At 37.9% G+C, this 20,296-nt stretch overlaps 1 pseudogene; it reads left to right on the top strand.

Annotated features, from left to right (window-relative positions):
• Positions 1-308: 308 nt before the first annotated feature.
• LOC136001415 (histone H4 transcription factor-like) lies at positions 309-17,791 on the top strand (annotated as a pseudogene).
• Positions 17,792-20,296: the final 2,505 nt, after the last annotated feature.

The raw sequence follows: 20,296 nt of genomic DNA on the forward strand, positions 1-20,296 counted from the left end.
GTTTGGGATAGTGATCATAAGACTCTTACTGTATGGTTGTCATGAAAATGTTACAACTTGTGGCTTCTGGCAAGGTGTAAATGTTTGCAAAATATGGCCTTAAATTCTTAAAATAACACATCCAGTGATTAAAAAAAACCCCAACCAAACAAAAAAACAACAAAAAACTCCACTACAAAGCAAAACCAACCAAAAAATGCTCATGATATCTAGGGTCATGTAATCTTAACTGCTATTTTTACAAGAGAAATTTACAGAAATGTAATGTGATAACTAAAACTTGTCTGTACATCTAATGATCTTAGGCGATGGCCCCTGGGAGCAAATTTAAGAACGCTATTACCATGTGAACGGAAAGAATGCTCCTTTCTAGGGAAATGCATGGAGGAATTTTGTAATCATATTGCAGAACACTTGGAAGAGTACCTACAGCACCCCCTGGAAACAGCAGGTCTCATCTGTCATACAGATCACATTGCAGTTTGGAAAATTATTCCTAGCCTAGAAAATTTGCCTTCACTTTACCCGCACTGCAGATGTTCATAGCTTTTCAGAGGCCCGGCTGCATGAAGCCCTTATACAAGGGCTTATACCTGCTTTTTACTTTGTATCTGATTGTCCTGAATTTTTGTTTGTATTGATAGCTGTTACTATTATAATATGGAAAGATACTGGAGAGGTGATGTCATGAGAACTTCTGCTGAGGATTTTTTTTTTCTAAGATTAGGGTCTCAGCAGGTGCAATTGTGTAAAACAGATTTTAGCAAATTGTTTTTGAATGTCAGAATTCTTCCCTTACAGGGAACTAGCCTGCTGCTTAAGAATTTTAAGTTCAAAGTAGCACATATATGAATCTTTATAGAAAAACTGAAACTTTTATTGTTTGTATGGTATTTGCCTTATTTGGATACATACACCAGTGTTATTTTATGATGGGTATTGTATTTTACATCTTTTTAATAGTATTAAGTATACTTAAAAGGAAAACCAAAAAATCCGATTCTGCAGAAAATGATAGGCAGTCTCTATGGATGTAACAGCAATAATATACTAGACTTTTTAATATAGCTATTTTGGCTCTTGTGTATCCTGTTCTTTATTCTTAAGACTGTAATCAAGTATAATTACAGGTGTAGACATTTTAATTAAAAGTGAATGAGTTTTAATTAAAGGTGAAAAAAGTAGCATTAGACCAACATTAACAATGTCTCCATGACCTAAGCTGAAGCGTGTCATAATATATACCTAAGAAAATACTTATTTTGACAAAATTTTCCTAATGAATCTATGAAGTGCCTTTCTGTAAAAAGTTGTGTTTTAAAGGTACAAAGCACTCTAGTATTGCTGCAGTTGTGAGACAGTGGAAAACCTATTTGCTGCTGAGATTTGCAGGTTTTATTGAGTGCATTATCTGTAGATAGCAATTACTAGTCTCTGCTGAGCTTACTTGCAGATTGTGAAGTTACTACTGGCATTCTCACTGTTGTGGCACATGATTGCAGATTTCATGCAGTGTTCCGTAAAATGTTGCTTCTTTCTTGTGTTTAGAGCAGTACCAGCGTTGGTGGAGAAGTTGTGAATTTGGGGTGAAAGATCCCAGAGGGCTGATAACGCATGTCAATTTTCACAGTTACCACACCAAACTGAAATTCATAGGCTCTCAATTACAGGCACCGCACCACGATTTGCCAGCATGTTTGCAGAACAGCCGTAGCTGGCATCAGTTGCCAAAGACTTCAGAGGAGTTTGTTTGCCATTGGGAGAACTGTGATGTAAGTGAAACATGTTGGGATATTGCTATATTTTCCTTTCTTAACTTTACCTTTGGGTTCTTAGGATTTGACTCACTATTCAGAATTTTTGCTCAATCTTACCTTTGAACAATGTTTTCCACTCTCTGTGTAAGTAATACATGGTAATTGTTATGATAGCATTCACAAAAATGTAAACAACATATTTGCATCGTATCTGTGACCTCCAATTCAAATTTTCTTTCTTTTTGTGGTGACTAAAACAATCTTTTTGACAAAGATGCAACTTCTCTTGTGTTTTAAGAGCATATATTCAAAACTTTAATATAATTTAATGATAAATTAATGGACTTGGTAGTTTGTAGACAGGTCCAGAGCATTTATTGTATGTCTGAAGAAAGGCAACAGAACATATGACATTTCCATAGTCAGTTGGAATTTTTATTTTTTCTGGGACAAAAATCAGACATTTGCAATGGGCTGTTCATGTAAGTCTGATGTCCAAATGTGGCAAAGATTGGTTTCAACTAAAAATAATTTGTATCTTGACCACTTGTTGGTGTCCTGTATGAAATAAAATCATTATCCATTCAGTTTTGACTGTGCTATTTCTGAATCAAGTAAACAAAGATGATTAGCAGTTGCTATCTTTTATTAACAATGTTAACATAAATAGTGCTGCCTATATATATATTTTTTCCTTCTTTTCGGTTGTGTTCATTCCTGATCAGAAGTGACATCATATTGATATAACATTGTAGGGAAGCACTTTCTCTGTCACTGTTGGCCTCAGAACCTCAGCTGTTATTTATGGCTAGTGAGCATTACCCTTGCATCCGCAAGTGTGATGCCTTGCAGATGACATTTTCTTACCATCTCCTGTTGTGTAACTGTTGAGCAAGATAGTTTTTAGAGAAAGTAATAGTGCAGGAAAATTGTTTATCTGGTCTGCGTTATTTTTTTTCATGTTAGATGAGGTTTTTTTCATTTGAGTTAAATGATATAACTGAAAACATAAAATACTGGTGAGGAAGAAACAACTGAAATGCGTTGTACTGACAAAACCAGAAAAACTGTAAAACGAAACAATTTTGCAAACCACATACGGGCAAATCTGATGAAGATTTAGTAATGTTGAACAACAAATTGAAACAAAGGCCTTTGATACTTTTTTCTTTGTCTGTCTAGGCCTTTCAGTGATTCATGTGTTATCATCCTTAAGTCCTAGTTCTCTATTATCTATGACTTCTTTATATCAAAGTTATGATAAAAATAATTTATGACGTAAACTATGCTTTTTGAGGTTATAAACAAACACTAATGAGGATGAAAATATTTCCATTGAAGGGAATGTCAGACTGGTGGTGATTTACATAGGTCTTGTATCCTTCATGTGCATCACATTGTTGAATTAGAATCAGTGTGGTGTTTGAGTAAATATACTGCAGTGATGGAGTGAAATTACTTTTGTTTTCTGATGGCAGTTATAGCCCATTCTTTGCTTTGCTAACCTTTTCCTTACTAGATCTAAAGTTATTTCCAATTTCCTTTTAAGGTTTCAGCTCACACATTATTTATGCCATAGCATATATAGAAAGTGAATGCCTCCTCACCTATATGTTATTACTGAACAGGATGTCTAGAAATATCCATTTGGCTCTTTTGGCTTTGAATTTAGAATATCTATACTTATATAATGCTTTGATACCTCTCTTTTAATTAGTTTTCCTTACTTGTAATAAGGAGCAAAATAAAAATCTGAGAGTGAATTTTATATGGAGAGGTAATTCTGTTGTTGAGTCAATCTGTGAGAAACATCTCTGTAAATGAAGGCTTTTATTTACTAGTGAATTAAGCATGGAAGTACCCCATTCTCTTATTTTTAAAACTGGAAGCCTAAATGTATAACGCAGAGCTTTATTTATGATAACTTTTGTATTGTTTGCATAGTTTGATTACGAAGTATTGTTATAAATAAATCTTATTGCCATTATGTCTCATAGCTTATAGGAATCGTATTTCTTACAGTAGTTTTTGTTATTGATGCTTTTTAATACATACCAATCAGTCTTTACTCACATACTGCTGTGATTGTCTATTTATTTTAAAAATGAAGAAGTTCAGAAAAACTTCAAAGCCCTCAGAATTTGATTTCGTTGTATGTCAGTAAGCACAGTATGTTGGAAAACATGCTTAAAAAAAAAAAACCAACAGAAGAAAAATCTTTTGTTAATTGATTTCATGTTTCATTTTCCATTTATGTAACTGGGCAGTTTTGGCCAATGGAATCCTGTAGTCCATAGCATTTTCTTAAATCTTTTTATACATGTTTTTTCAAGTTCAAACTATGTTGTGAATTTTATTAATTAAAAGAATGTTTCCCAACTTAGTAGGCAGGCTAGACTAGACCCAGGAGGTGGGGTAGGGCACGCTGTGAAAGAGAACTTTGAGGGCAGGGAAAACTACTTGCCTTTCCCACCCTCTTGCAAATATGTTCCCACAGTTATGAATATAATTCTCTTTGAGAATCACCCATACAGTTTTCCTTGACTCTTGTGGTGCCTCCTACTGTGTCGGATTCGGTTTCCCCAGAGGTAAAGCTTCTGACTCAGGCAACAGCCCCCCAAAAATTTCTCCTCTCTTATTTACATATAAAAAAAAGTTTAAGAATGTTCTGACAAAACACTTAGAGAGAAGGTGTCAACAAATTAAAATGGGATTAACACCCATATGCTTACTCTGATTAAGAAGTGAAGAGGCTTTCGATCACTGTCTAGCTCAATACTTACAGTTGATTCACCTTAATATGCCTATATGTTTTCATATACAGTGGACCTTGGTTTTCTCAGATCATGTTTCAAGCCCTTCAGAGGAAATAAGGGCTTGTCTCCCTAAGGGAGCTATTGTGAAATACATTAGAGTATGAATTTAAAATGCAATAGTTTGCCTGCATTAAGTCCTTGTGTGAATGCTCTGTACTGCACACAGGATGCCTAGCAGCTTAGTTTAATCCACTCTACTAAGATTAGGACGATTAAAACCAGATAATTCTAAATCTATTTTTTTGTTTATATATTTTTCTTAAAAAAAAAAAAAAAGGTGTTTAAATGGGAATCATAGGATCATTTTGGTTGGAAAAGACCTTTAAGATCCTTGAGTCCAACCATTAATCTAATGCTGTCAAGTGCACCTCTAAACCATGTCCCTAAGAACCTCATATACAGGTCTTTTAAACACCTTCAGGGAGGTTGACTCAACCACTTCCCTGACCAGGCTGTTCCAATGCCTGACAACCCTTTCTGTGAAAAAACTTATCCTAATAACCAGTCTAAACCTCCCCTGGCACAACTTGAGCCCATTTCCTCTTGTCCTATCACTTGCTACTTGGGAGAAGAAACCAACACTCTCCATGCTACAACCTCCTTTCAGGTAGTTGTAGACAGCAATAAGGTCTCCCCTCAGCCTCTTTTTTTCCAGACTAAACAGCCCCACTTCTCTCAGCCGCTCCTCATCAAACTTGTGCTCCAGACCCCTCACCAGCTTCATTGCCTCCTCTGAACAATCTCCAGCACCTCAATGTCTGTCTTGTAGTGAGGGACCCAAAACTGAACACGGGATTTGAGGTGTGGCCTCACCAGTGCCGAGTACTGGAGGACAATCAATTCTGTAGTCCTGCTGGCCGTACTACTTCTGATACAAGCCAGGATGCTGTTGTCCTTTTTGGCCACCTGGGCACACTGCTGGCTCATGTTCAGCCAGCTGTCAACCAGCACCTCCAGGTCCTTTTTCATTTGGCAGCTATCAGGAGTGGCAATATCAGCCTAAGGAGTTTCACCTATTTCCCATTTCCTCTCCCCAGTGTTTTGATCTGGATGAAAGCCAGATCAATTCCTTGCCCCAGTTGAATGTGTAGCCTTACAAAATTGTGCCAGCACAGCAGAGAGGTTAAGGGGTTAAGTTATTTGGAACTGAGAGGAAAACTTTGAATTATGGCAGATGATAGTATGTAGTTGAATGACACCCTGTGTTACTTGAGGAAAATGCAATATGCAGTCTACTTGCACTCTGCAGGTGTGGATTTTTGTGGAGTGAGGCAGAGGCTAATTAAGGTTTAGTCCCCCTTGTCACTTAAGTACTGACTCGTGGAGTGCTGTGTCCATAACACCTAATTCACTTTAATTGTTGTGCAGTCTTCCCATTTCTGTTGGAATTACCTGCACTGCCCTCATAGCCTTCTTATGAGTAGGAGCAGATAAAAGTGAAGGGAGGAGGTAAAAATATACCAAAGAAATAAATCAACAGAAATACATTAACAGAAAGATCCCTGCCCCAAAGAATGGGTAGCATTCACTCAATTAGTCTAGACAGACTTTTCAACTACTAGATGGTAGCTGAAAATTCTGGACATGTTTTTTGTGGTGGATACTGTAGAATGTTCTACATTTTTGTAGTTGATGTAATTATCTCTTCGTTGGGTTGAGTTAATTAAAAGTTGCTGCAATATTTACTGGTGTCTGTTTGGTTTCTAAAAACACTTAATTCGAAGTTCCTGTCTGTTGATTTCCTGCCAAAACTATTGTGTCTTCTCCTTGCTTCTATTTTGGTTTTAGGTTACCTTCAATAACCCAGTGTGGTTTATCAACGTGTTGCTATTCATGCCTATGCTACTGAGGAAGAAGCTGTTGCAGATCAGAAGAAAGCTGTTTACTGTCACTGGAAAGGCAGTTCATATAAAAAAAATTGTGTTTCAAAAAGTATTTCAATCCAGCATTTCTTATAAAATTCACTTAGTGCTACATATTGCATAGGAACTTTTGAGAGATCTTCAGATATTTTTTCGTCTATCTTAAATAGTTGCAGAAACATTTCTATTTTATAGGCACCATGATTCAAGTGGAATAGTTCCTTGTAATCCATAGGGTTGAATGACCTCAACTCCCAATTAGTCTAAGTTGAGAATTGCCAGTATTGAACATGGTTGGGTTTCCTCATAATTCTGCCTGTGGTTGATAGTTCACATACGATTCAAACAGTCTTTTCACTTATATTCTACTGCTCAGGATCAGGGTTGTTTTCCTCATGCTAATCTTTGATGGTGAGCTTACTCTTTGCTTTCCCTCATCTGTTCCCATTAAATCAAGGGAAACAAGCATATTGCCATCCTAGTTTTTCTCAACTCTGTGATGAGAATGAGCATTTTTAATGCATTCTCTATATTGCTAGCTACCTCTTGTGTTAAATCATTGTCATGGCTTCAAAGCTGGTGTTCTGCCCTTGGCTGTATTGTAGAAGCCACATTCCATTGACAGTCTTTCATAGCAGATGCCTTGATTGTTTGAGTAAGGGCTGAACTATGAACGGCCGTTTGATTTGCATGCCATTCAGCTTCAGACCTACACAGTCTCTCTAGCAGAACCTCTCCAGAAGAAAAGACTTTCTGCTGAAGAATAATGAGACAACTTGTGGGACTCACGTCCTGGAATAGATAGTTCTGTGCTAGCTTTAAACCAGTCAGTTTGCCTATGTCGTGTAAAATGTGTCAACAAAGTCCAGGCTTGATTGGAATCCCCTTGGTGAACCTCCCTAGATATGTGTCTTTTTAATTTATGGGTTAAAGTTACTTTTTGGGCTAGCTGTTCACTGCAATGGTGACAAAATCCCATCAGCGGGTGCAAGGCAACATCGTTTTGTTCCTTTTCCCTCTTGAGATTAGCAATTTTTAGATTTGAGATTAGCACTATTATTTTTTTTGGCTGCGGAACTCACTCCTGTATCTTGATAGTGTAGAATTTGTAGTCCTGAGAAGAACAAAAATCACACATCACTGTGATTATAGCTGTTGAAAATAACAGCCCATTATGACAGGTGAAGATACTCCTCCGACTGTACAGCCTAAATAACAGAATGAGGAAAAGGGAAATGTGGAAAAAAAGGAACATGGTATGTCTTCTAATATGTTTAGGAAATGCCCTGCTGTTAGGAAGAGTTAAATCATCTGTTCTCCATGTCTGTGCTAGAAAGGATGAGAAGTGGTGAGCTTCAGTTGTGACAAGAGAGGTGTAAGTTATAAGTTAGGAAAGCCATTTTAATAGGGTATTTTAAAATACTGTAGCAGTTGCCTGTTGAAATTATGGAGATTATCTATCACTGAGGAAGTGAGAAGAACTCTTTTGAGACCAAGGTATAATTCATCCTGCCTTGGAACAAAAGAATAGGTCCTGAGTCTTACAGGGTATGTTGTAGTCTGAGATCTTGACATTCAGTGTGGTGTTATGCACTTGAAAGTGAATCATAATGTCCAGGCAGTGAAAGACAACTTTCAACTTTTTCAACAAGCAAGCACAGGCCAGTAAGGTCTTCCGTGAGGAAGCAGTTGTCATGGAACTGAGACAACAGGTAGGAAGGGATCAATCTTTTCCAGGGACCCTCAGTGTACCAGCTGGTGATCTGAGGCGGTTTGAATTTGTAAGGGTACAGCAAGAGTGGGCTGCTCTGCGAGGGAAGGTAAACTGGGATTTAAGAGTGAGAGGCAGGCAGGGACCTCACTGACAGGGTGCAGTCTCACAAAACCTGAACAGGAAGAACAGAGTCCAGATGACAAGTCAGAGGCAGGGCCGGTGAGGTACAAGGGGTGGGTAACTGCAGCTCCCAAGCCAGGGAGCACAGGGCATGAGTGGGGGCCCTGGATGAGGCTTCTTACTGCTCTTTCTCACAACTCAGCTCTTATCACAGAAGTGTGATGGAAGCTAGAACAGCATCACCATATTGGAGCAGACCTCAAACACAAGCAATCTCTTAAATGTGTAGGGCGGAACTGGCTGCAGAGGAGGATTACAGAGAAAGATGGCTGCAGGCTGGTCAGGGCAACTGGAGGCTCTTTGTATACTCAGCGCCCTGGCAGAGTTCATAAAGGACGGATGTAAGAGGGAGATTCAATCTGATATCCTGTATATCACATTTTGAATTGGAGGTTAAACTGAGACAGAAATCTTCATGTTGCACTAGAAGACCAATCAGTCCTTCAGCTTCTGATCCAGATGTGGGAGCTTGTCCTTTTTCTATGGCCTCTTCTGATCAGAAGTATCCTGTACACAGCAGAGGTGAAAGAGACACTGATGATCCTGTTTTGTCATTGTAGGAAAGATAAGGTTTTAGGATTTCCTTTGTCTTTTTAATAAGGAGTCTAAAGTACTCTGCTTTTACCATGTTAATCTGGAGCTCAGAACTCCCAGGAAGCTGCCTACATTCTACATGTTGGAGTGGATATGGGTTGCTATCAAGGCGATTACATTCTTGTTCTACTAGAGAGAATGTTGTGATGAATAGTAGAAATGGAACTCACAATGCACCTACTTGGTTAAATGAACTAGGCAAATCTTTTTTGTTAAATTAATTTTCTTTATTAATTTCTGAGACCTAAAGCTATCCAACCTATCACTGAGTTTGATTCACTCGATTACTCTTATTATGCATCATCCACAATATAATATTTTTATCTTTCCCTACCTCTTGCTCTTGCATTTGAGTTTAGTCCTCTTGATTCTTAAGAGTCTTTGATTGGGCCCAGGCTATTATTTCATCTTTCTAAAAAGGTAGCTTTCTGCATAGCTGTTATCTTTGTTAGGTAAATGAGAGAGACTCATGGCTGCTTCTCTTTGTGTGATAGGGTACGCAATTCCTTCACATCTGTCTGAAGCTGCCCCTGAAAGTAGTTTTTTAGCTCCATTTACACCAATACGTTCACATACTAGGCATTTTCCCCCTAAGTGTCACATGTCAATAGTCCCGGCTTTCTACTTCTGCTGTTAAAACTTACACTATGTCCACAGTACCAAACTGTTACTGATCTCAAGAGATCTGAGCACATAGCTACTTATATGCAAAGATTGTTTGGTGGATAGAAGATTGCTTGCTGTTAACTACTGTGTGAATGTGTATCTTAAGACAGAAAATGTAAAGATAAAAGAGAGGTCAGTGAGCAGAGTTTGTGGAGATGTACAGTTGACATGTACTCACTGCCTCATCTTGTTCTCCTGTTTTTCCAGAGACCATGCAGATTGCTGGAGTTCTGTGATGTGGAGGGACAACAGAAGTAGTAAAGAATGTTATCTCTGTTCTACTGTATGAGCACACATGTGGAGGCAAAAACTTTGACATGTGAGGGTGGAAAGTATAGTAGCATGCTATCTGCTGATTCAAAACTGAAATTTTCATAAAAGGGACACATGACCAGAATGACTTGAAGAATTCTGATTAGTAACAAATAATCTGGCTTTGGCATGGATATTTGTGGGCTTAATGTCATGTGATGTTTGTAATAGTACCAGTTTGATTTTTTTTTCCCTAGAAGAAGCTTTTTTCTGTATTTCTTGAAATATAACAGCAAGACATAAGTATGCAATAGCCTTTTCTGTTTCTACATAAGAAAGACTACAGTACTCATGTGCAGCTTTTTTTCCTGTTTGTTTGGTTTAGATTGTTTAGGTGTATTTAAAGGAAAGCATAAACTATGGGAACATTTAAGAACCCACACACAAGAAATAGTTGTAGCATGTCCTACTTGTAGAGGAATGTTCTCGAATAACACTAAGTTTTTTGATCATGCGAAGAGACAAGTTTCAGAAGATAGTAAGTGGATATACTCATTTCTGTTTATATCTATAAGAGATTTTCATTTAAGGTGCTTTGTGATAAGGTGGACATGTAATTTCGTAAGTATTTCTATTTTTTGTATAAGTCAGGTGCATGAAAACATGGTTTGCTTCAGGAAAACAGTTGTTTTCATAAAGCATAGAAGTTCTCTTGACTCCGCATGTCTGATGAATTAGGATAAAGAAAGTGAGCAACAGAACACCCTTAGATCCATGTTTCAGCAAAAAAGCTACTTGTTTGGCAGCTATGACACCTCACTGCCTCTCTTCCCTTGGTGCCCATGGCACAGTATGACGTTCCCCTGACACTGGGAAACTGCCTGTGAATGGGAAAGGCTTTTGACTATAGAAGAGAGAAAGTCCACAGACACCAGGCTTGGATTACAAAATCTCTGCAAGTGATCCCTATGAGCATCTAAGTACTTTCAGATCCGAAGGCAAATTTTTCTTTTTAGTTTTGCTTTTCGGGTGTTTTATTCACCAGAACACTTCCTACCTTGATCAACTCTGTGTTAGTTGGCAAACTTTCCTGCATGCTAAAGAGGAAAGGGAGAGGTGGTTGTTTTTTCATGGTTTTAAGTGTTTGAAATATATTTAAGAATTGTGGATATTTTCGTGATGGAAAGTAGGTCCATTCTAGGTAATTGACAGAAGAGCTCAAATTTCAGACTGTTAGTGTTTCGAACACATTGTTATTCTGTTTAGGATACAATTAACTCGCTGATAAAAAATCATTTTCATTAAGCCTAAACTAAGTTTTCACCTGAAGAGTATTGGTAATGAAGAAGAATATTTAAACTGTCTCAATGCTGTATTAGTTTATTCATGGCACTGGCAGCTATAGGTTATTAATAAATATTTTGTAAGTTATTTGTATTGCCACTATATAGTTTGTATTGTACAAATATTTGTTTGCCAGAACTGTCAGAAACATTTTGCCAATGAAAGGCTTCTATGAGATCACGTGAGGGGGCATGGTAAGTCAGAGCTCTGAAAAATAAAACTAACTTTTCTCAAGGTCACCTTGTAAGAACAGGTTTATTAAACTACAGAGTTATTATAAGCATCATTATATCAGCTAAGAAAATTAATATATGGAACTAGGGCAACTGTGTTACAAATACTGGATGGTAGGCATTTCATTGCCAGTCTGTCTGAAGCATGGCAATTCCCTTCTTCGTGCCTTCTGATCAAAAAGTTTAAGGGGCTTTTCTATTTTGCAGTAGCTTCCGTGCAGATGCTTATTCTTCACTTGCATCCCTGTTTATTTGCTTTCACGACCAGGGGCATGGTTAAAGCCAAAGCTATGTTTTAGCTTGGCCTGCAACTCTGCTCACCTTGCTGTGCATAGTCGGCCTCGTTCAAATGGTGTAGTCCTTCCTTGACCCAACCACAATCTCCCTCAGGTCCCCAAGTTATTCCCATGAGTTATACTACAACAGCTATGACTTGCTGGGAAAGAATCCTACAGCATCCAAGCACAAGGAAACATGTGATATTGCTGTTGGACACACAGGAAATGCGGAAGCGGAGAGGCGGGTGGGAACAGGAATATTTGAACCATGTAGCCGGACCTGGGCACCAGTCATTTAGGTTGTACAAACATACAAGTAGCTTTGTGCAGGCTTGCTCAGTCAGGGTAGATTCTACTTTCTAATTGCATTCTTAAGGAAACATGACTTTTTATTGTCTGCAAGTCAACACATTTATGCTTAAACAACTATGCATTTGATTTGTGCTTACTGTGAACTACCAGAACCAATGATGTTTGTATTTTAATGGTTTTATAGTTGGCGTGCATCTAACTAAAATATCTTAATTTTTATATTTTATATTGGAAAACATAGGATTATTTTAATTTCGTTAACTAGAATACTTCTATTCCTTTTCCTCAAGGCAATTTTAGATAGAAACTGGAAATAAATACAAATTAATTTTTTGTTTTGTTTTTATTAGCTAATGAAGCAGTTTAAATATGCTGTTGGTTTTCTTAAAGCATAATACACATTAAGATAGATTTGATATATTAAAGCAAATGGCTAACTGAAGCATTTGTTTCTGATGACTCTGGCTGCACCTAAACCATTGTAAATTGTGCAATGTGCCTGGCTGTCCTTGTCCCCTGATAATTCAGACCGTGTTTTGTTTGCATAGCCAGAGAAAGTCACAAGGTGACTGAACGTAAGAACAAGGCTGATGTGAACCTGTGTCAGGTCCCAGTAAGCCACAGTGAACCAGCTGCAATGCGAACTTGGCTGAGGGAGCTGGGAGGCATTCCTGGGTCCAACTGTTTAGGTGCAACCTAAATCCCTTCAGTTATTAGAGACAGTTACTTCCCTGGTTCATGATTCAGCTTTCTTTAAAAATTCTGGCAGCATACATGTCTGCATGTTAATTCAGACTGCCAGTGCAGACATGACATTTTCAGATTCTTACCCCAGCATATTTCATAATAGCTGGTATAGATAAATATTGAAATTGTCTTCTAAAGAACTTGCCTACCTATAAGAAATTATTCTGAAATAAGATGTGATGTGAATGCAAACGCTGTAGGTGTTCTGAAATCACTCCCTACATGCCAGGCAACCAACTAAACTGTTGGATACTCCCATTCCAAGAGACTGCTGAACTTTGCTGATGCAGTTTTGTAGATTAAGTTATTCCAGATTAATTTTCCATACGAAGCTAATTATTTTAGGGAGAGAAAAAAAAACATTCTTGTGGTTTAAGACAAACTATGAGGAAAAAGTGCCTGTGCAGGGAGTGATTCCAGAATAGTTACAATACATTAGATATACTTCCTTTTTTGAGAAAACATGAGCACTTCAACTGCATGTTTTTCTTTGGCCACCTGGAAAGCACTGGGCTAATTATAAGACGGTGTTTTGATTTGAGGTCCTTAATGTAACAGATTTTGTCTAAATCCAAAACTTCTTTATTAAGGCTCCTCCTACTGCATTCATTAGGCCGCTGATTCATATGCGGCAAAGCAAGCATTTGTTCAGCTTAAGATGTTACAGTCCTGCCTGCTAATCAGCCAGAGGTTCTCCTTAGTTCCAGAGTCATCAGAGCAAACCTGCGTCTCAGCCATTGCAGTTCGTAGCCTGGCAGCGTAGCTGGCACCAAGCATTATTTTGCCTTAAGCAAATATACCCGAATGTGAAACGGGGAGGCGAAGGACAGACACATATTCTTTCTGCCACCTTTTTGAAGAGTGGTAACACCTTAAACACTAAAAGTAGATTTGCCAGTGCTTGCCTGTCAGAAGGCCTCCAGACAACCTGCACCTTTTAGAAATCCTCCCAAAATGCCAAGGGCAAGATGATAATAATCCTTTTTGTAAGTGCCTGGAGAGTGAAACGTGATCCTCTACATCTTTTTCCCTTACCATCTATTTTTTGAATGTAACTTGAAACATTGTAAGATTGACCATTATTACACTACTCACTTCATTGTATCTCCATTCCATTTTTATATTTTTTCCCCTGGACATTTTATTCCCAGATGTATTACAATCTGTTAATTTTAATATGATATTTTAACGCACTTTTTGTTATATATCATAGCAGACAATGTTCTGGTGAAGCTGTGACACAGAACTTAAAGTATTGTTCTTCCTACTATCTTTTCTAGTTAATCATGTTATGTGTGCCCTTTGTCATATGGCATGCATGAGTGTCTCCTCGCTGAAGGCACACATCAGATTCTGACACTGTGATGAACGTCCTTTCCATTGTCACCTCTGTGACAGCAGGTAAGAAAATTTGAGGCTCATAGCTATGCGAGCAAAACTGTAGAATCAAGTTAGTATTTTACGTAGAAGTTAGTAAAGAAATAAAAATTTTCAACCACAAAAATAATCAACTCTTAAATGAAGAAATCTAATAGATTCATATGCTGTTCATCTGCGTTCAGCTGCTGAGACATTGTAGTTTGTGAACTTCTGGTGCAAGTAGTGTTAAAAGGTGAATTTTTTTGGCAAGACACTGTGTACTATGAAATGGTCATCACGGCAAGTTGAAATGTGTAGCAGTAGTGCAGTAGTGCCTTAAACTGTGGGTTTTGCCAAGATTACTTGCTGTTTGCTGGGAGAGTCAGAGTCTTCTCCTTTGAGCGATTTTTCTGCCACAGGCTTACTATACCTTCTGTTGTATTAACTTATCTTTTTCTATGATGGTTTCTTTTCTGCTTTCACCATAGGATGCCACATAGCAGTGAAATAATGTAAAAAGCAAAAAAAAAAGGCATTGTGATGTGATAGACCAAGTTGAATATATAAGCATCGATAAATTATGTTTAACTTTGCCAGAGAGGATGAGAGGTCTAGCATTTGTATGCTGGAAGTGGGATAAAGTGAACAAATATTTAAGTACTTTTGAGTTCACACTGTAGGTGGACAGAAGGAAATAATCTGAATTTCTAGACCAGGGAGGATGAAGTGCCTGATAGATAATGGGCAAGAATTTTCTCTATGTGAACAGAGAGGGTGATGCCTTGCAACATGGTTGTAGAAAAATTACCTAGATTTGGGCATGGTGTGGATGTGTGGGAAGAAACAGGGAATGGAAAATGAAATCTAGAGCACATCAAAGAGATGTCTGTACTATCCCCTTTACACAAGTGGAAAAACTGAGGTAGAGATTTACACATTTCCGCTTTCACTTGCCGTTCTCAGAGCCAAAAATTACTACCTCCCAGTCCTAAACATTAACCACAAGACTACTTCTCTGTACTATTATATCTGTTATTTGTTTTACCTTGTTTTCAGTTTTAAGAACGCGTATGATCTGCATAAACATGTTGAAACACAGTGATTCAGATGCCTACAGCTGTGATGTTGAAGGATGTGGTTTTACTTCACAGACTTTACAAACTTTGAGAAGGCATTACAAGAGAGCACATGTGGTGAGTATATTAAATAGCAGAATAAAATATATTGCTATAAATGAGACTGAAGTTACAAATTTATGTGTGTTTAGTTTCTTGCGAATTAATGAAATGTTTCATTTTTGCATCAAATCAAGTATTTATTTGCACACATTTCTTGGACTCTTGCAAGTATTATGCAAGTACCTGACTCATCCTTTCCTATAGATTTTGTGTGCTCACCTTAGGTGCATGCAGTTGCTTATTGACAGTCTTGAACTCTGGCCAACCCCACCCCCTTTCAGGGATTAAAATCCAATGTCACCTTTCTCCTCATGCTGATACTCCATCCTTAGAACTAGTACGTTACCTGAAAATAGAGAAACTATAAAGTGTGTAAAGCTTACATAACTTTTAATCAGGTGAGTCTGGCCACAACATTAAAATGCAGTTTTGGCCGCCCTAGTTTATGCACACTTGTTGCCTGTTTCTTCATCTTTCTGAGTTAGGATCACTGTTATGTTGTAAAGTGTATATATTTTAGTGAAAGCTATGTGTCACACTGCTGTTGGAGATATCTGTGGCACTGATGGCCAATGCAGAGAATTTCCATGTCCACTGGGGTTCCTTAATCAGACAAGTTCTAAACCTCATAGATTTTAGACATTTTAGGAGGTTAACTTCCAAAAGGTTTCCAGCTAGTTAGTGTGGTTTTCCCCTTTTCAACAAAGGATTATTTTTTTGTTATATATGCATGTAAGCCTTCAATGACTCCAACAGCCTTTCTTTCCAAGAGTAATGGCATTCTGAAATACAAATGCCACATTTGTCAGAAATGTTTCTCCTGGAGTTATATATTGACCCTGTATCTTCAAAAAGCTCATAAACTCAGCAGTCATTCTCATTTCAGGTATGTTCCCAGTTGATTCTTGTTTAGATCATAAGCTATTTTTTTAATGTTTTGTTTAAGACATCCAGGTGTTCAGTTAAATGCTATCTTAAGTTTAGTTCAGTTTTAAACATTCTGAGAGTGAAAACAACTACTTAGGTTTCACAATCATGATGGAAAACATTGTGTAAAGGTGGTTAAACCAAGGAAAAAAAAGTCTTTGCTCTTCTAGCTTTTACCAGTGTTAAAATCTTGTAACCTAGATTGTCGAAAGGAATTTTTTGAGCCTGCAAGTTGTATCCACCAGAGAGAGTACATAAATATATCAACATACTCTCCATTTTGGGATAAGAAAATCCAGCAAATAAAATATAATTATGAATACGTATCTCTTATTTTCTGTTAAGTTATGTATTTTTGATAAAAACTGCTTTTTGGAACCCTCCTGCAGGTGTTCCTTCACATAGAGTGTATTTTGTTTGAGTGCCACGTGAAAAATAGCAATCTAATTTGTCTTTTAATTGCTGACGTTCTTAGTTTCGGCAATCTAATTAGATGTTATTCTTATGTTCTGCTGTAAATGCTATGTTTGTAGCTTGGATTTTCAGTATTTTTAATTTTATTCCTTTAGATATAAAGAAGATGATGAGGGTCATATGAGTTTGAATTTAGCAGTACATAATGCTGTCACAGATTTAGGTCAGGCTCCTAATAACAAGACAGTAACAAAGAAGTGTTTTGGAAGAAAAGGAGGGGACTCTTGCAAAAGAGACACTTCAACAGCAGAGGTACTTTTCACACAGCTTCAGCCATGGTCACAAGCTACTGGAGAAAATGCTCTGGTAGAAACAGAGACTTCTACGCCAGAGCCTGTGTATTTTGAACTTCAAACTACAGTACAGGCGTTTGAACGCTATTGTACTTCTGCTAAAGCTGATGAAGCAAGACCAGTAAATGTAAAGGAAAAACAAGTAGAAATGGAACTGGGCTTGGGAATTCAGACAGCTTGCTAGAAAAACAACCTTTTTTTGTGGATTTTTTTACTGTAAAAAGTGTGCTCTTTAGAATAAGTTTATTTTTTTTTAAACAAAATGTGTTTTAAAGTCTTCACTTTTATCCTTGTCAAATCTTGTATATAATGTTGTGTTTTCTCAGCTTTCACGTTAAATTATTCTAATGTCCTTAGAGAATATATGCAAGATACAGACAATATTATGCATATATGCTACTTTCATGTATAGCTTTTTGGAGAAGAAACTTGTAAGTTCCATATATTCATATAGCATATATATGTGTGTTTGTATTTTTTTATTTATTAAAAATATAGCCTATGGGTGAAGTGTTGAGCCAATGTATGAGACAAACAGTTTGAATTGGTAGGTAAAACATCCAATTTTTCAGCGGCCCACTATGTTATTTAATAGAGATAACAGCTTGTCAGATGTATATAAAAATGTACAATTTTGGCAGGTTTCTTAGCTTTACTTAGTGTCTTTAAAATGATTTCAAGAGTTATTAGAGACACATTATTACAAGGGAATTATGAGCTACAATGTATCATTAAATGAATACATTTAAATAAAAAAGAGGTTTATGTCTAAATAAAACAGCTAAAGATGTTCATAGAACTGAAATCAGGATTTATGTACTATTTGCTATAAGGGAAATTTTACGGTTGTTTGTTGGGTGCTGCAGGTACGATGATGAGAAGGTAAATTAATAATATTGGCAGCATAGCTAACTGTACCTAATTGTATTTTCATAAATAATTCCACAGAGCCATAGTTATGCTGAACTGTTAGGAAAAGTACTTGGCAAAGACTTTCGATTCTTGTATAAAGGGCATAGACAAAAAGCCAGGTATCTTTCGTCACAGTTAAAGTGACTTACAATTTTTGAAACATTTTTTTTAAACAAGAACTGAATGAGCCCTCCAACCAAAATACATAAGATTTACACACATGAGAAGTCAGCTAGACTACTAATTTAGCATGGATTAGCTACTACAAGCCAGCGTCCCTTGAGGACCCAGAGGTCTTCCCTGAGAAGAAAGCTGCACCGCTTTGCAAGCACATTTCAGTGCGTCAGCAGAGCAGTATTGCATCACAACCGCTTCCTGAATGTTTGTTCTTTTATGTAGAAAAACTGATACTGAGAGCCCAAGACAAGTAATTGGCCTGCACATGATTGAGTCCCCAGCCAAGCAGAATGGGGTATCAAATTGGGAATAGTTTGAGCAAAACTAGGCTGCCTGAACTGGAAGTGAGCTTGTGGTGTAATCCCAAGGATTCTGGGGCACCTCCGTTTGGGAGGATTTATACTATTTCTGTAGAAAAGGGTCTCCCATGACCTGGCCCCTCATCACCTAACTGCTGACCACTGCTGCTGTGTGAGGACAAGGAGGATGTGCTAGAGCAGTGTGTGGGGTCAGGGAAAGGAAAGGGAAAGGGAAAGGAGGAAGACTCCTTCCCTTTCATCCCCACAGCTGGAAGATCACCATGCTCTGCCCCGGGGCCCTCACAAAGGCTGGCAGGAGTGGGTGGGAAGGTGGCATCAGCATAAGAGCTGTTACGCTCTTACGTGAACTGCTCATTCTGCCCTCACAAAAAGCTGTCACAAAGAGCACAGGGAGAGTGGGCCAAGCGAAGGGTCTGTGCCATGTGCTATGGCTGCTTTAGGAATGGGAGTGTGGCTTGCTGGGTGGAGCCCTAAGTAACACCTCTGCACCATGCTCAGACAGCAGTGCTTGCTGCTGCTTCAGCCTAGCAACCAGGTTGTCTACAATGTTTAGCAATCTTGGCCAGAGAGAGAAAAGGAATTTAAGGCCCCTGTCACAAAACCAGGCAGATTAGAAGTGATGGCAGTACAAATCCCCTCCCACAGCTGTCTACCTTGTTACTGCCTTGAAAGTTCCTGCTTTGCAGGCAGCTGAGATCTTTGTGCTCAGGTTTTAGTATTATTAAATATGCTGGACTGTAATTTGTGACAATTCAGCCGCTGTTTCAAGAGTAGCTGAGCCATCAGTGCAGTGGGGGCAGGTGAGAGAGATGTGGGTGGCATGATTTTATCTGCCTGTGTGCATGAATCAGAGACACAGCACTTTTAATACTTTACAATAGGGGTAAAACTGACTCACGTTTCTCTGGGCAATGCATAGGTACCACTATAGCCTCTGGGATTTCTCCTGCTAAATATCAAAGGCCTGCAACAAACAACAGAGGTGTTAATGCTTCCCACAGAAAGAGTCCTTTATAATGGAAAGTATTAGTCAACCAGAATACAGAGGAGTCTTTTCCAGATCTTTTTCAATAGCTTACCAGGAGCCTCTAATCCAATATCCAACAATTTACTCCTTTGGGCAGATCCCCATCCCATGCCTGCTGGATCAGATCTGGAGGTTGCTGCCTTTGGTGCAAGCTGCGTTACAGGTACCAAGATTAATTTACATAAAGCCCATTCAGGGCTTCACATGACAGATTTAAACATGGCATTATATATTTGTAGTTGAGCTGTGGAACCACACTAGCAGGGCAAGGGTATGACCTTAAGTTCTAAATTGCTACAACTTCCTGTGAGCCTATTAAATACATTTTGGAAGACAAAACCAATTGTGGGGACAGATACAATGGGATGATAATTTGTTAAGGGAGATCTATTTTTTTAACTGATATTTTAAAATCATTTCCGTCATTTGTGCTGCTTAATGACACTCTAGAGTTTTATTCTACTGCTGCTTAGGTACCTGTTCCTTATTATTATTCAGTGTTTGCATTCACAAAGGGCCTTGCTGCTAAGCTAAAAAGTAATATCCTTGTTCTCGTCAGGCATCTAGTTTAGAATTTACATTCATATATAGGTTTCTACACAGACGCTTTGTTAACACTTGTGTATTTACTAGGCAATAGAAGTTAGCAACAATGGATTTCAAAGTTGTTTCTTCAGAGTTTTTTCAAATTTTATATTAAGATTTCAGTGTTACATTAGCACTCCAAGATGCTGGTATGCATGTACAAAGCAAAGCAAAATATGTATCTGAATGAAAGCACTTTGGTGCAAAGAGGCTCTTCTTCTCTTATTTTGATACCAAACTGTAAATTTTTAATGCTAGTTATTTGTACTAAAATAACTATGTAAATCTC

The sequence above is a fragment of the Caloenas nicobarica genome, chromosome 1 (genome assembly GCF_036013445.1).
Source record: "Caloenas nicobarica isolate bCalNic1 chromosome 1, bCalNic1.hap1, whole genome shotgun sequence".
NCBI lineage: Eukaryota > Metazoa > Chordata > Aves > Columbiformes > Columbidae > Caloenas > Caloenas nicobarica.